Genomic DNA, 13,976 nt, shown 5'->3' with positions numbered 1-13,976 from the left:
TGTGGCCGGATGACACTAAAATTAGAGAACACCATCCCAACTTGGGGTGGTAACATCATGGTGTTTCTCAGCAGGATCAACTGGTGCACCTCAGAAAATTAATGGAAAAATGTGAAAACATTGAAGCAACATAGTTTCAAAGTAGCTTAAGGGCAAGAAAGTCAGTGTTTTTGAAGTGGCATCACAAAACCCTGATCTCCCAGAATCTGTCGTCATAGCTAAAATGGTGTGTCTGAGCAAGGTGGCCCATAAACATGACCTAGTTACACCAGTTTTGTCAGGGCAATGGGCCAAAATTCCAGCAAAGTATTGTGAAACCTTTACAAAGACTATATTCATTGATACAGAGTTTTGCATTGAAGCAGTTTATCTTAGCACAGTTATAACACTCACTGCATTTTACTGGAAATGTGTCTTTACACCCTCTACATGTCAGGCATTTTTCTTAACATGGATAAAGCCCGAGCGTGAGATGTGTTTCCAGTTCCTCGTGGACTGGAAAGTTTACCCACCACAGACTCTGCCAAAGGGAGTAGGCATTTGTCTTAATGCTTTTGTTTAAGCTCATTCTGGAGCAACCTGAACTATACCCACATTAGCTAATATTTTCCTTCCAGGTTGATGCCATGTGTTATCCTCCTCCCAATCACTTTTGAGCTAAATCAACTGTTCAAACTACTTCTTTATGTCAGTTTTTGCAGTCAGCACTTATAGTCCATTTGTAAACATTATAACATTTATGACTTTTGGGTTACATGATTTGAATTAAGATGACTGGAATCCAGTGAGATTAATGAATATAAATAAACTTAGGTAGGATGACTCAAGTAGTTATGCAGCCCTGAGATGACAAAGACTTGATTTGGAAAATGGACAGTAAACACCAGGAGCACTGTGCGGCCCCATTTGACTTTATGACATAATTTCCACGTTCTGGATAAAACCAAGCAACAAAAAGAGAAAAATGGGTGTCCTTGTTATTATTACTTACTCATCTACTTATATCAAAATCCACCAAGAAGCAAAAACCTTTAAATAATTTTCTATGCTCCAAATGTACCCTGGCAACAGAGATGACTAAGTAAAGAGTTCAAATCATGGCAATAAAAGAACATAAATGAGTGTTATTGGATCAATAGTGTGTTCTGACGTGTGGGTGATTTCATGTGAGCAAACAGCAGCCATTTCTCTAAAGGTGATTAGACCTCATTAGGGAAGTCCGACACAGTAATTTCATTAAGATTTCAGGAAGTCAACAAAGCAACGCAACTGGATATTTTGACCTCAAACTCGACGTGTTGACACGGTAAACAATCACAACGGTAAAGTGCGAGTGAGGTCTGGCAGAAGGTCGATACCTGAGGTGGTACAAAAGAAGTCATGATGGGCCCAGACAGGCAGTCTGCAGGTCTGATCCGGGTTTTCAAGCAGGACTGGTCCAGGTGAGATTTTTTTGTTTTGTTATTACATAGAAATTTTATGTTGTTAAGTTGTCTTTATTACCCATAAGCTTGCACATATAAATGCCAGAATGTTATAGCATGGGAAATGTAAAATGTTAGTTTCACCCGTCTTTAAAAAAGATTTTGCTACAACGGTGATGTTTCAATTCCAACATAAGTCCAAAATATCTGCATGCAAACTAACTGATTACAACAAGATACCTAACCAGTGGCACAGCTGCTCCAGAGCACATTTTAGAAAAATATCATTATGGCATTTCCTGTTAGATTCACAAATATTTCACAGTTGCTCTTATACGTTTGATTTTTAATTTTCTAAGGAGTGTAAAAATTGTCCCATTTTTTTGCAAATATTCAAAATGTTTAATCTAGATGTCAAAAAAGTCAGACATGGGAAACCAGTGAAAAACAGTTTGGTATGTTTGTGGTTTTAGATGAAGATAAAACAAAATCCATCAGGTGTGGTTCTACAAGTGCGGTTTTAAAAATGCTTTGTGAGCCCTTTTTTAGATGTGAAGTTTAGTTCCCAAGTCAATGCTTTATTTCCATTTAATAGACTATTTAAAGTTTGAATACTAATTTTATGCTTCAAAAGTCAGAAATCTTAACTTTTATAGCTGGAAAATGTTGTCAATGTAATTCTATACAAACTATAATTATGATTAATTGGTGCAGACACTTGTTAGTGCAAAATCATGCTTGCTTCAGTTTCACCTCTTGTGGAACATGAAGGTATGAAGCGTAAAATGTGCCATAGTACCAAATAATTATTTCTTTATAAAAGAGTCTTAAATAGAATAGATAATGAACACATTATATTTCCAGATATATTCAACAATTTCTATTATTTATTTCAATACTTTATTAGAACCATAATTTTAAAAAGTAAATCTAATTTAAAGTTATTTAATAATACATTTAAAAAATAAGTTAGTGAATATGTATCTATTTCTATGCATATACATAAATAATATCAATATTATTTATTTGTCAAATTTTTGGCAGTTTTAAAGAAATGGAGTTTCAGTCAATGGGTTGGGCTAACACTGCTATAGTTTACGGTGACAAGTCCTAACTGACTGGCTCCTCAGGTTAACCAATCAGAGTGACACTTGATGTGATTTCATGGTACAGTGAAGCTGAGGAACAGTGACACTACAGACTAAGTCTCTGCAAATGCAGATACCAGCTTACAGTTTTAAAGGGGAGTTTGGGGACAAAATAAATCTAAGCTGAAAAAAACTGAAAATACATTTTTAAGAGAAGTTCTGATTTTCTACAGCGGCTAATTCAGAATCACAGAGGATGAGGGTAACTGTTGGACTTTTGTTGGAAAGGTCCGGTCCTCCATCACTTTAATGAGGGTGAGGTCAGGACTCTGTAGTCTCTCATTAGCTCCGTCTGATGTTCTGTTAACTCCATTCAAGGTGTTTCCTACATAACCGGAAGCTAGTCATTGTATCTATCAAAGGATTTGCTAAGTCAACATGTCTCCTCAGGCAATCTTTGTATTACTCCTCATCATGATGCCGTCCGTCCGCGTTACTCAGGCTTTCCTACTGCTGGCTCTCCTCTACCTCACTCTCACTGCATCACTTCCTGTCAGGTACTATTACATAAGCAGAAACCAAAGAGTTCAGACACCAAGCTGCATTACATGTGAAAATCTGAAAAAAGACAGGTTTTCTAAGTGTGCTGGTTGAAAGGTATGTACTACCTACAGGGATGAGGAAGAGGTGGAAGACTTTCTGACTGAAGTGAGTCGGCTGAGCACTCCATGGTCTCTTCCAGGAATCTCAGCGGAAACTCTGCTTGAGGCCAGACTCAGGTGAGTTTTCCTTAAAGATTAGTTGGTTGTTGTAATGTGTAGTTGCATGTAAAAAAAAAATACAAAAGCATTGAAAATTATTTTTAAAGTATTTTTGAAAGTTTATATAGATTTTAAAAGAACTGAGAAATGTACTAGCTCTGAGCAGCTATTGCTCAGTGGGAAAAGTAGTAGTCTTGCATTCTGAAAGTTTTGGGTTTGATTCCAGCTTCTTCCTGCCAGATGTCGACGTGCCCCTGGGCAAGGCACTTAACCACAAGTTTCCTACCTGTCTGCATATCTGTGTATAAATGTGTGCATGTTTGTGAATGCGACTGGTGAATGTGGCATTAGTGTAAAGCGCTTTGAGTGGTTGCTGCGACTAGAAAAGCTATTTATAAATAGAGCTCATTTAAGCATGCAAAGGGATATATTCATACCTTTATTTATGTTAGCAGTCATATTTTAAAGTCTCTAGCTTAATCATTTCTGCAGCGTGTGTCAATTCTGGAGTCACATTTCATGGGAACTGTAACTGCAAAGCCATCAATAAACAGAATAAAATTGTTAGCACCCTTCTGATACTAAATGGGTAAGAGAAATAAGCATGCCTCGGTGCTTTAATGAATGCTACTTACAGTCAGGCCCAGAAATATTCATACCCCTGACAGATTTAAATTTGAAATTATTGTCATTCAACCACATTTTTTTCTGATAGGAAATTAAATAGATATCTCTCCAAGAATAAACCATGTAAATGCAGAATAATGTTTTTAAAACAATAGTTTATTTGCTTCTATTTGCATTTTATGAAAAAATTACATGTTGAAATTAATGTATGTTCTCAATAAATCATTAAAAACTAATTGTTGGCATCACGGCAATCTGACCCGTTTAATTACTGAGCAGATTTCTGCAGATTTCCTCTTGTTTTTTGATGATTTATCCTTAATGATGAGCTTTAAGTCTTTGTGGTTGGAAAGCTTCCTTGTCATCATTATAATTGTTAGCTGCCTCCACAGACAAATTCTCTACAAGATCCAAGTCAGAACTCTGGATGGGCTGTTCTAAAATATTAACATCACATCCAGTAGGAAAAACAATGTGTTTGCCACATTAAAATGCTGCTTTAAATTTAACAGGGGTGTGAATAATTTTGGACTTAGCTGTTTATAATAAGGTGGTGCAGCAGGAAGGTCCTGGGTTTGAACCCTGGCCTGGGCCCTTCCTGAATTTATATTGCAAGTTCTCCTTATGTATTAGCGTGGGCTCTCCCCACAGTATAAACATGTGCATATTAGGTTGTTCATCCTGTGTGTCTCTGAGTTACCCTGTGATGGATCAGTGACCTGTCCATAGTGTACCCCACCTCTTGTCTAATGGCCACTGAAGACAGGCACCAGCCCCCTGCAACACAATGAGGATAAGCAGATTTAGAAAATGAATGGATCTAATTAATAGATTCTATTTATGCCTGCCATACTATTTTGGACCACCTTGGATCTAAGCAATGATGTTACATCAAACCTGAACAGATCAGCATCTGGAACCACACATATTATTCTTATTTAATCATGTGATGATGTTCCTCAGGTCATGTTCTCTCTGAGACTAATGAAGAATCACATTTTGTGCCTCCATTTGACCAGTATGAGTATTCCTCACATGATGGTTGTTTTGGATGTAGCATGAGGTGTGACAATTATTTTGAGTTTCAAAGAGCCAATCAGAAAAAAGCCAAGTCATGACATAATCAGTAGTGAAAAAGATATAAAAATATAAACTTTACAATATTTTATTTTAAACTAATTAAACAATGATGAAACAAATCATCCACATAATTGCAGATGCTTTGATCCTTTTGAAGATTAGTAAAACCACGCCTTAGTTGTGGGTGATATTCTTTAGTGTTATAGCTATGCAACATGATACTGCTGTTTAAACGTGTTCCAAAATGAATTTAATGCCACATTATACAGACCCATCTATCCCATAGAGTAACAGAATCCCAGATTTCCCTGTACAACACTGTAATGAAATGGTCACTATACCTGCTAGCAGAAGTTAGTAGTAACTAGCTAGATGTACTGAGCTGAAAAAAGAAAAAAACAATACTTCTAAAGATAGTTTTACTGCACCATACTTTTAATTTCTACTTGATTAATATTATTTTGAGGGAACACTACTCTTACTTGAGTACAATTTCTGGCACTCTACCTACCTTGACTTATTGCCCTAGATAAAGAACAAGCATGCTTTATCCAAAAATGTGACAGTCTTGAAATACAGAGACACACTTATAGTTTATGTTAAAATGAGAGTGACATTAAGCATATACATTATTTATGCTTATTGTCAGCATGCTGTGAGCAGGTGAAGCCTTGATTGTGCACACAAACTTGGGCTGTTATCAATTGGCATATATATATATGTATATATATATATATATATATATATATATATATATATATATATATATATATATATATAAAATATATAAAAACTTAAAAGTGTCATGTTGTGAAAAGAAAACATGAAACATATTATTTGGAAATGTGTTTACTCTGGCCTACCTTGCTTCAAAATCATGTAATTTATTTGGTTCGATTTTTTATTGTAGTCATCAGAATGCCAGAATCAGAACTTCAAATTTGGAACATAACTTTTTATTTGTGTCTAAACAGTTCCTCTGTACTTGAGAAGCCTTTTGACCTTTGAAGCTTGGAATGATTTGAATGATTTCAATACTTTTTTACTCTTGAGTAATTGTTTTGGATGGCTACTTTTTACTTTCACAGGAGGGAAACTATGTTGAAGCAGTGCTACTCTTACAATTTTTAGCTACTCTACCCACTCTGCCTGCCAGTGAGTTGACTGTGATTGTGATTGTGTTTCAGACAGCTCTTGTCCACAGGGTTGAATCGCAGGAGGCAGCTGGGAGACATCGAGTTCTCCAACAGATATGCAGAGTTCTTGCGGTCTAAAGCCAAACACACATCCATCTGCGCCTTCCTGCGGCGCATGCAAGGAGTCAAGAAGAGGTGAGATGCAACAGGAAAACCAAAACTCCAAACTAAATATTTAGTTAGCAAGCTAAATATTTAGCTACAAACTAAATGTTTAGATTTGAGCTAAATGTTTAGATTTGAGCTAAATGTTTAGTTTGCAAATTAAATATTTAGTTTAGAATTGTGACATTTATGAATGTATGAATGACATGGTGAAAATATGACTGAAAATGAACCCACGTTTTTTTCTCTAATGACTGGCTAAAATAGCTCAAAATATTGCAATCAATTTGTGAATATGTAACTTTACCAATGGCACCCCATAGCAAAGGGCCTGATTTACAAAGATCCCAAATTTGCAGAACTAAATTGAGTTTTCAAAAACATTGCATTTGTAATTAGTGGACATGTTGTGAGTGATCTACTAAGATTGCTTGTGCAAATGATAACAGGTACAAAAGAGGTGCAAACCAGCCTATTTAAGTGAGAATTTTGAGTGTGCTACTGGCTGTCACATGGACAGTTTGGGAGACCTGAGTGGTTGTAGAAAAAGAAGAGGACATATTGTAATGCACTTTTTAAAAACCTGTCCAGGGTGTACTCCACCTCCCGCCCATAGACTGCACCAGCTTCCCCGCGACCCACTATGGAAGAAGCGGTATAAAGACTGACTGACTTTTTAAAAACACTTGAAAAGATAAAAATAATAAAAGCTAAAGTTAAAACAATAAATATCAATCACGAAAAATGGAAAAGTCATTCTGTGACAAGACGATTGTTGGAATCGGGGGATATGATTTTTGTGACCCAATACAAATCAAGATAGGCCCATAATAAGATGTTTATTTATTTCAAAACGAATGTGCTTTATATGGAGCCTGTAAAGGAACATTGAGGGAGAAAAATAAATAGAAATCTTTCTTGCGCACAATATAGGAGTGTTAACTTTCATGAGTGCCCATAACAGGTTGTTCTATGTGTTTTTCCTTGAGTGTCCCTTTTTCTGGTATTTGGTGATTGTTGATGGTCAGATTTGTTTGTTTACAAACATGCCACAATATTTAGGCTCAGTCATGATAGTTTTTGGTTTGGTTTAACTGCATAAAGATTGTCAGCAGTCCTGCTGCAAACATATAGTAGACAGCTATATTCTATACCACCTTTTCTGGGGTGTAAAAAAAAAATGTCCTCTAGTGCATTCGGACATAACAGATTCATCCTAGAAAGTGATTGTGTACTGGAATTAAAACGCAGCAGCTCCCAAATGGCTGTACTGGGTAGATGATATCTATCCAAGCTGACAAATACTTTTATTTCAGTCAAAATATGTCAGCATGTGCACAGAAGTCTATTTCTCTCCATTGTCTGTCATCGTACCTATATCTCCTTCTGCCGCCGCAATGACTGCAGACAATTTTGAGTGCCAGTTTGCGTGCTAAATATAGATGCAGAAACTGCACCAGCAATCCATTTACTGTTAGATAAATCGAATTGCGTGTGGTAACCAATACCATTTAACTATACCCATCCCAGTACTTTGCACGTTCTGATGATCAGCAAATATTCTGCATATTCATAAATAGATCCTGCCTGCTATTCTGCTCATTTGAGTCTATTTATAGTGTCAATTCACATGACATTTCAAGACAATATTAAAAAGTAAATTTAATAGCATCAAACAGATTCCAAAGTACATACATTCCAATTAATCATAGTCAACAAACAATGCAGTCAAGTTCAGTTTATTATTCAAATTGGTTGAAAAGTTTTCTATCTAAGGAAACTCAGCAAGGTCACTGACTTGAATGTAACCATTTAAGCAAGCCTTTAAATGGTTGGATTAGGTGCGCCTCAGAGCTCACCTGACTTGCGAATTTGAATTCTTGGGTAAATCATTTTGAGAGTGCAGAAGTCATTTAAAGTAGTTTAGTTATGCAAATTGATAAAATCCTTTTATGATTAAGAATTTAAACCGCTGTTGTGTAATTTGTTTATTGCAGAGACCTGATTTTGCTAATAAACCTAAGTTCAGTGAGGATTGGGTAATTATAATTATAGGTACAGCTGTACTGAACACCTACTGTAAATACAGAATACAAGCTGACAAAAAATACTGTGTGGGATGAACAGTTCAACAAATTAAGGAAGTAACTTTTAGAATTACCTGTTCTAGATACAGTAAAGTCATTTGCTCCTTTATTATAAGTTAGATAAGAGCAAAATAAAACTCCAAATGGCAGCTGACTTTGCCCTGCTGATGTGTGCTGAAGTTTCACATTTAAAGCCTCAGAAATAGTGAGATGATCAGAGCCATATTTACAAAACACACTAGACTCATGACCTAATTTTTGTTCACAGTGGCGTTGGAGGAGACGTGGAAAAAGTGAACCTGCTGCTCAAACAGTACATGTGCCCATCCGTTTACAACAACTGGCCGACTGACATGTAGAGGGCGCTCAGCAGAGACAACGAGTTTTAGGCTTATTATGTGGACAAAAATGTTTATTAAAGTGCTGGAGAAATCTCTGTACATGCAACTGTTGTATTTCATGTAGAAACAAATATGTTTGCTATTAAAATGTGTTTAAAGATAATTTCCAAAGAGAATTTACAATTTTTTCAAATCAATAATTTTGTGTACCTCCCCTTGATTGACAGAGATTAACCTACTCAAAGACTGCTACATAAGGAAAGACTAGAATGACAGCAAAAAGACTTGAAATATATTTATGTTTAAGTTTGCCTCAAAAGTGCATTGTACAAATGAAACGTAATTTTAAGTAACTAAATAAATTTATTTCTATAGCACAATTTACTGAGAAAAACCGCAAAGAAAACATAAACATTAAAACATGATTAAAATAGAAAATGAATAAAAGAAAAAGACCAAATTAAAATACATAATTAATTAAAAGCAAATAAAATACTCAGCAATAAAAGAAGTGGTCCAAAACAGAGCCTTGAGGCCATTTTAGATCAGTACAATCCAACATTATGTTGTTTATACAGAAACCTACATTTTTGTTTGAAAGATAAGATCTTAAACACTCTAAAACAGTTCCAGAGATCCTCCCCAGTCTTTTAATTAAGATGGTGGATCAGCTGAGTGAAAGGCTGCTGAAAGGTCTAACGAATAAATCACAATCTCACCCATTGTCTTCAACCATCATGGTGCGAATGGGAACTTTAAGCAGAGCAACTTCTATTGAATGCATTTTATGAAAACCAGACTGATATTTATCAAAACGTCAGTTGCAACCTTTCCTAAGAAACGGTCTGTTTTTATTTAACTGAGAGGATTCCAAGCTGGGTTTTAAAAGAAAAGATCCAAAAACATGTTTAAAAGGGGAGGGAACAGCCAGTTTGGAGGGACAAATTAATAATATCCACTATGCAGGAGACAATCAGGTCAGAAACTTTCAGAAGCAAAGAGGTTTTGGGAGAATATCAACTGGACTTTTTTTCAATGTTTTTTTAGAATAAAGCTGTTGTCCTGAAAATTTACAATGGTGAAGGGTGACCATGATTGGGAAGAAGATGGATAAAGTAGGGAATGGGTAGAGATTAGAAACTAATTCAATTTAATTCAGCTTAGTAAACTGACAGAAAAAAGAAATTTTGCCAAAGTTTAACCTTTGGCAAAATTTCAAAAAATACAGCTTGCTTCAGACATTAGGTACTAAATTCAATTCTATTCCATTGACTTTGTTTATATGGCGCCAAATCATACAAACAGATTACAAGTCAAGTACATACAGTACAGACCAAAAATCTGGAAACACCTTCTCATTCAAAGAGTTTTCTTTATTTTCATGACTATGAACATTATAGCTTTACACTGAAGGCATCAACACTATGAATGAACACATGTGGAATTATATACTGAACAAAAAAGTGTGAAACAACTGAAAATATGTCTTATATTCTAGGTTCTTCAAAGTAGCCACCTTTTGCTTTGATTACTGCTACGCACACTCTTGGCATTCTGTTGATGAGCTTTAAGAGGTAGTCACTTGAAATGGTTTTGACTTCACTGATGTGCCCTGTCAGGTTTAATAAGTGGGATTTCAAGCCTTATAAATGGGGTTGGGACCATCAGTTGTGTTGTGCAGGAGGTGGATACAGTACACAGCTGATAGTCCTACTGAATAGACTGTCAAAATTTTTATTATGGCAAGAAAAAAGCAGCTAAGTAAAGAAAAATGAGTGGCCATCATTACTTTAAGAAATGAAGGTCAGTCAGTCCGAACAATTGGGAAAACTTTGAAAGTGTCCCCAAGTGCAGTCGCAAAAACCATCAAGTGCTACAAAGAAACTGGCTCACATGAGGACCGCCCCAGGAAAGGAAGACCAAGAGTCACCTCTGTTGCGGACGATAAGTTCATCCGAGTCACCAGCCTCAGAAATCACAGGTTAACAGCAGCTCAGATTAGAAAACAGGTCAACGCCACACAGAGTTCTAGCACCAGACACATCTCCAGAACAACTGTTAAGAGGAGACTGTGTGAATCAGGCCTTCATGGTAAAATAGCTGCTAGGAAACCACTGCTGAGGACAGGCAACAAGCAGAAGAGACTTGTTTGGGCTAAAGAACACAAGGAATGGACATTAGACCAGTGGAAATCTGTGCTTTGGTCTGATGAGTCCAAGTTTGAGATCTTTGGTTCCAACCATCGTGTCTTTATGCGGCACAGAAGAGGTGAACGGATGGACTCTACATGCCTGGTTCCCACCGTGAAGCATGGAGGAGGAGGTGTGATGGTGTGGGGGTGCTTTGCTGGTGACACTGTTGGGGATTTATTCATAATTGAAGGCATACTGAACCAGCATGGCTACCACAGCATCTTGCAGCGGCATGCTATTCCATCTGGTTTGCGTTTAGTTGGACCATCATTTATTTTTCAACAGGACAATGACCCCAAACACACCTCCAGGCTGTGTAAGGGCTATTTGACCAAGAAGGAGAGTGATGGGGTGCTGCGCCAGATGACCTGGCCTCCACAGTCACCGAACCTGAACCCAATCGAGATGGTTTGGGGTGAGCTGGACCGCAGAGTGAAGGCAAAAGGGCCAACAAGTGCTAAGCATCTCTGGGAACTCCTTCAAGACTGTTGGAAAACCATTTCAGGTGACTACTTCTTGCAGCTCATCAACAGAATGCCAAGAAGAGTGGACCCGTCTCTGATTAGAGGAATAACCAGGCGGAGCGGAGGCGGTGAAAGTCTTCTATGTTGAATTTTTGTTAAAAAAACCCATTTCAACCTGGAAAGACTCAAAAAAAGGGAGAAACAACGAGATAATAATTAGCATGTTTATTAATGAAAATGATCTATTTGGCGCTCCGACCCTGGAGGAAAACGTGTAGTCTGAGGATGACGTGAGCTAGAAAGGCCATTTTAGGATTAGGATTAGGTACGTCTTCCCCCAAAAAGCCGAGGCCGGGCTGGGGCTGAGACTATAGAGGGAGTTACAAACTCGAGATTGTAAGTAAAGTATGGTGTTCAGCCCAAGAGTAATTAAGGTTAATCTTAGATAACTACTTCAAATCGAGGTTGTCTGATGAGGCATAGAGAGGGTTGGCTGACAGGGCAGATGAGCCTAATAATTGACTGAGACACCTGCCGAGGCCTGATGTAATGTGCCTGCCAAAGGCAGAGATAGTGAAAAGTCTAATCATCTAAATAGAGATGCCTGCAAAGGCATGATTGAAAGCACCCGCAGATGGTGGAGATAGTGAAAGCCTAACTAGATAGAAATGCCTGCCAAGGCATAAATGAATGCGCCTGGAGATGGCAGAGATAGTAAAAGTCTAACTATCTAGATTGGAATGCCTACCAGGGCATGAATGAATGCACCTGGAGATGGCGGAGATAGAAAAGTCTAGCCATCTAAATAGAGATGCCTGTCAAAGCATGAGAAAGCGTCTGCCAATGGCAGAGATAGTGAAAGCCTAACTATCCAGACACATGCCTGCCAAGGTATAAATGAATACGCCAGGAGATGGCGGAGATAATGAAAGCCTAACTATCTAGATAGGAATGCCTGCCAAGGCATAATTGAAAGCGCCTGCGAATGGCAGAGATAGTGAAGGCCTAACTACCTAGATAGAAATGCCTGCCAAGGCATGAATGAACGTGCGTGGAGATGGCAGAGATAGAAAAGCCTAGCCGTCTAAATAGAAATGCCTGTCAAAGCGAGAGAAAGCGCCTGCAGATGGTGGAGATAGTGAAAGCCTAACTAACTAAATAGGAATGCCTGCCAAGTCATAATTGAAAGCGCCTGCAGGTGGTACTTTCTTTGCATTCTTTTTTTTTTTTTTTTGACGTGCCACATAGGCATCGAGAAATGAATGCATTGCCGCAGAGCCAATGATATCATGGCGCGGAGGCATTGTCAATGAATGCCTGGCAAGGAGAGTGAAGGAGAGGCCAGCGAGGGAGTAAGAGAGGAGAATTGAACCTATGAGAAGAAACATTATGAAGATAAATGAGGATGATGTGACGGTACCTGAGAAGAAGAAGCATGAAGTGAAGAATAGGGAGAGAAGTTTATAGATAAAGTTCATATCTTTGGTGCTCGGACCCCGGTGGAAGACATGGATGCCGATAATGACATGAGCTTGAATGGATATCTAGGATTAGAATTGGAGATGTCTTACCCCCAAAAATGGCCGAGGTTGGGGCCGAGGCTGAAATAAAAACAGTATGGCAGTTGAATGAATGAATGAATGAATGAATTTGGTCTGACTGGTGGGCATAGAGAAGGGATGATCTGAGCCTGAAAGATAGCAAAGAAAATTAGTGTGGCTGACAAGGCATGAAAGGGCTGGTGTAGAGAGGGATGAGGCGTGTGCGTGACAAGGTGTAGAGAGGGATGAGGTGTGTGCCTGACAAGGCGTAGAGGGAGCTTGATCTAGAGAGAATGAAGTTATGAGAAGAAACGTCGGAGACTTAACAGATATCATCAACTGACGGATGTTAGAGGATGGGGACCTTGAAGAGAATGAGGGGAGAGATTGAGGTTTGATAAAACAATCTTACATAGCAAGGATAAGTTTAAACTGAAAAGGCCAACCACCACCAGTTAATGCAGAAGCTCTTACATAAGAGCTGATAGATCATCGAACAGAGAGCACAGAATGGAAGTTTGGGTGGACATATGAATGCTGAAGTGGACCAGCGGCCGAGTTGTTGTAGGGAAGCTGTGGAAACTCCTTGAGTAGCTGCTGAAGTTGCTGCCCCGATCCTGAATGAGTGACCTGAGAACTGACTAGGGGGAAGATTGGACTGAACAAAGTTTGCCCTAGAAATTTGAGGGACCAGGAGGCAATCGTGGAAACTCCTTCTGGAGTGAGGAAGGGGCATGCTGGGTGAGCGGATTTTATTTTTAATGGATGATAATGAGAATCCATGGACGAGATGAATGAAGCAGAGAAGATTGTGGGATGGCTGGAGTAGGAGAGGACGTCGAAGCCTGGAGTGCGGGAGGATAACTTTGAGAGATGAGATCGGAGGAGAACCGCTGCAGAAGCTGGGTCAGGTGACAAGGCGGCAGTAGCCGGGGTGAAGGCAGGGCGACTTCGGCGAGGCTTAGCAGGAGGATTGGAGGAGTTCTTGAGGCGCTTTCCACTTGGCTGGAGCTGAGACAAGGGAAAAGGGGCCATCAAGGCAGGAGGCCAGTCGAATGCTCCTACAAACG

General features: G+C 38.5%; 1 long non-coding RNA gene across 5 annotated transcripts; it reads right to left on the bottom strand.

The window, feature by feature from the left end:
* Window positions 1-2,930: 2,930 nt before the first annotated feature.
* LOC124858565 lies at window positions 2,931-9,489 on the bottom strand. 5 transcript variants are annotated; one of them, XR_007035872.1, is made up of 5 exons: window positions 9,429-9,489; window positions 6,103-6,282; window positions 4,601-4,677; window positions 3,185-3,301; window positions 2,931-3,072 (listed from the first exon to the last, which is right to left on the bottom strand). It is a non-coding gene; the product is annotated as an uncharacterized LOC124858565 (long non-coding RNA). The 5 variants fall into 5 exon arrangements; XR_007035870.1 differs by having other exon boundaries at window positions 6,125-6,282; XR_007035871.1 differs by lacking the exon at window positions 9,429-9,489 and adding an exon at window positions 6,865-6,923 and having other exon boundaries at window positions 6,125-6,282.
* Between the last annotated feature and the right edge of the window lie 4,487 nt (window positions 9,490-13,976).

This window comes from Girardinichthys multiradiatus, chromosome 2, assembly GCF_021462225.1.
Source record: "Girardinichthys multiradiatus isolate DD_20200921_A chromosome 2, DD_fGirMul_XY1, whole genome shotgun sequence".
Lineage (NCBI taxonomy): Eukaryota > Metazoa > Chordata > Actinopteri > Cyprinodontiformes > Goodeidae > Girardinichthys > Girardinichthys multiradiatus.
Note: the sequence above shows the minus strand (reverse complement) of the source record. Positions and strands in the feature narration are given on the sequence as shown.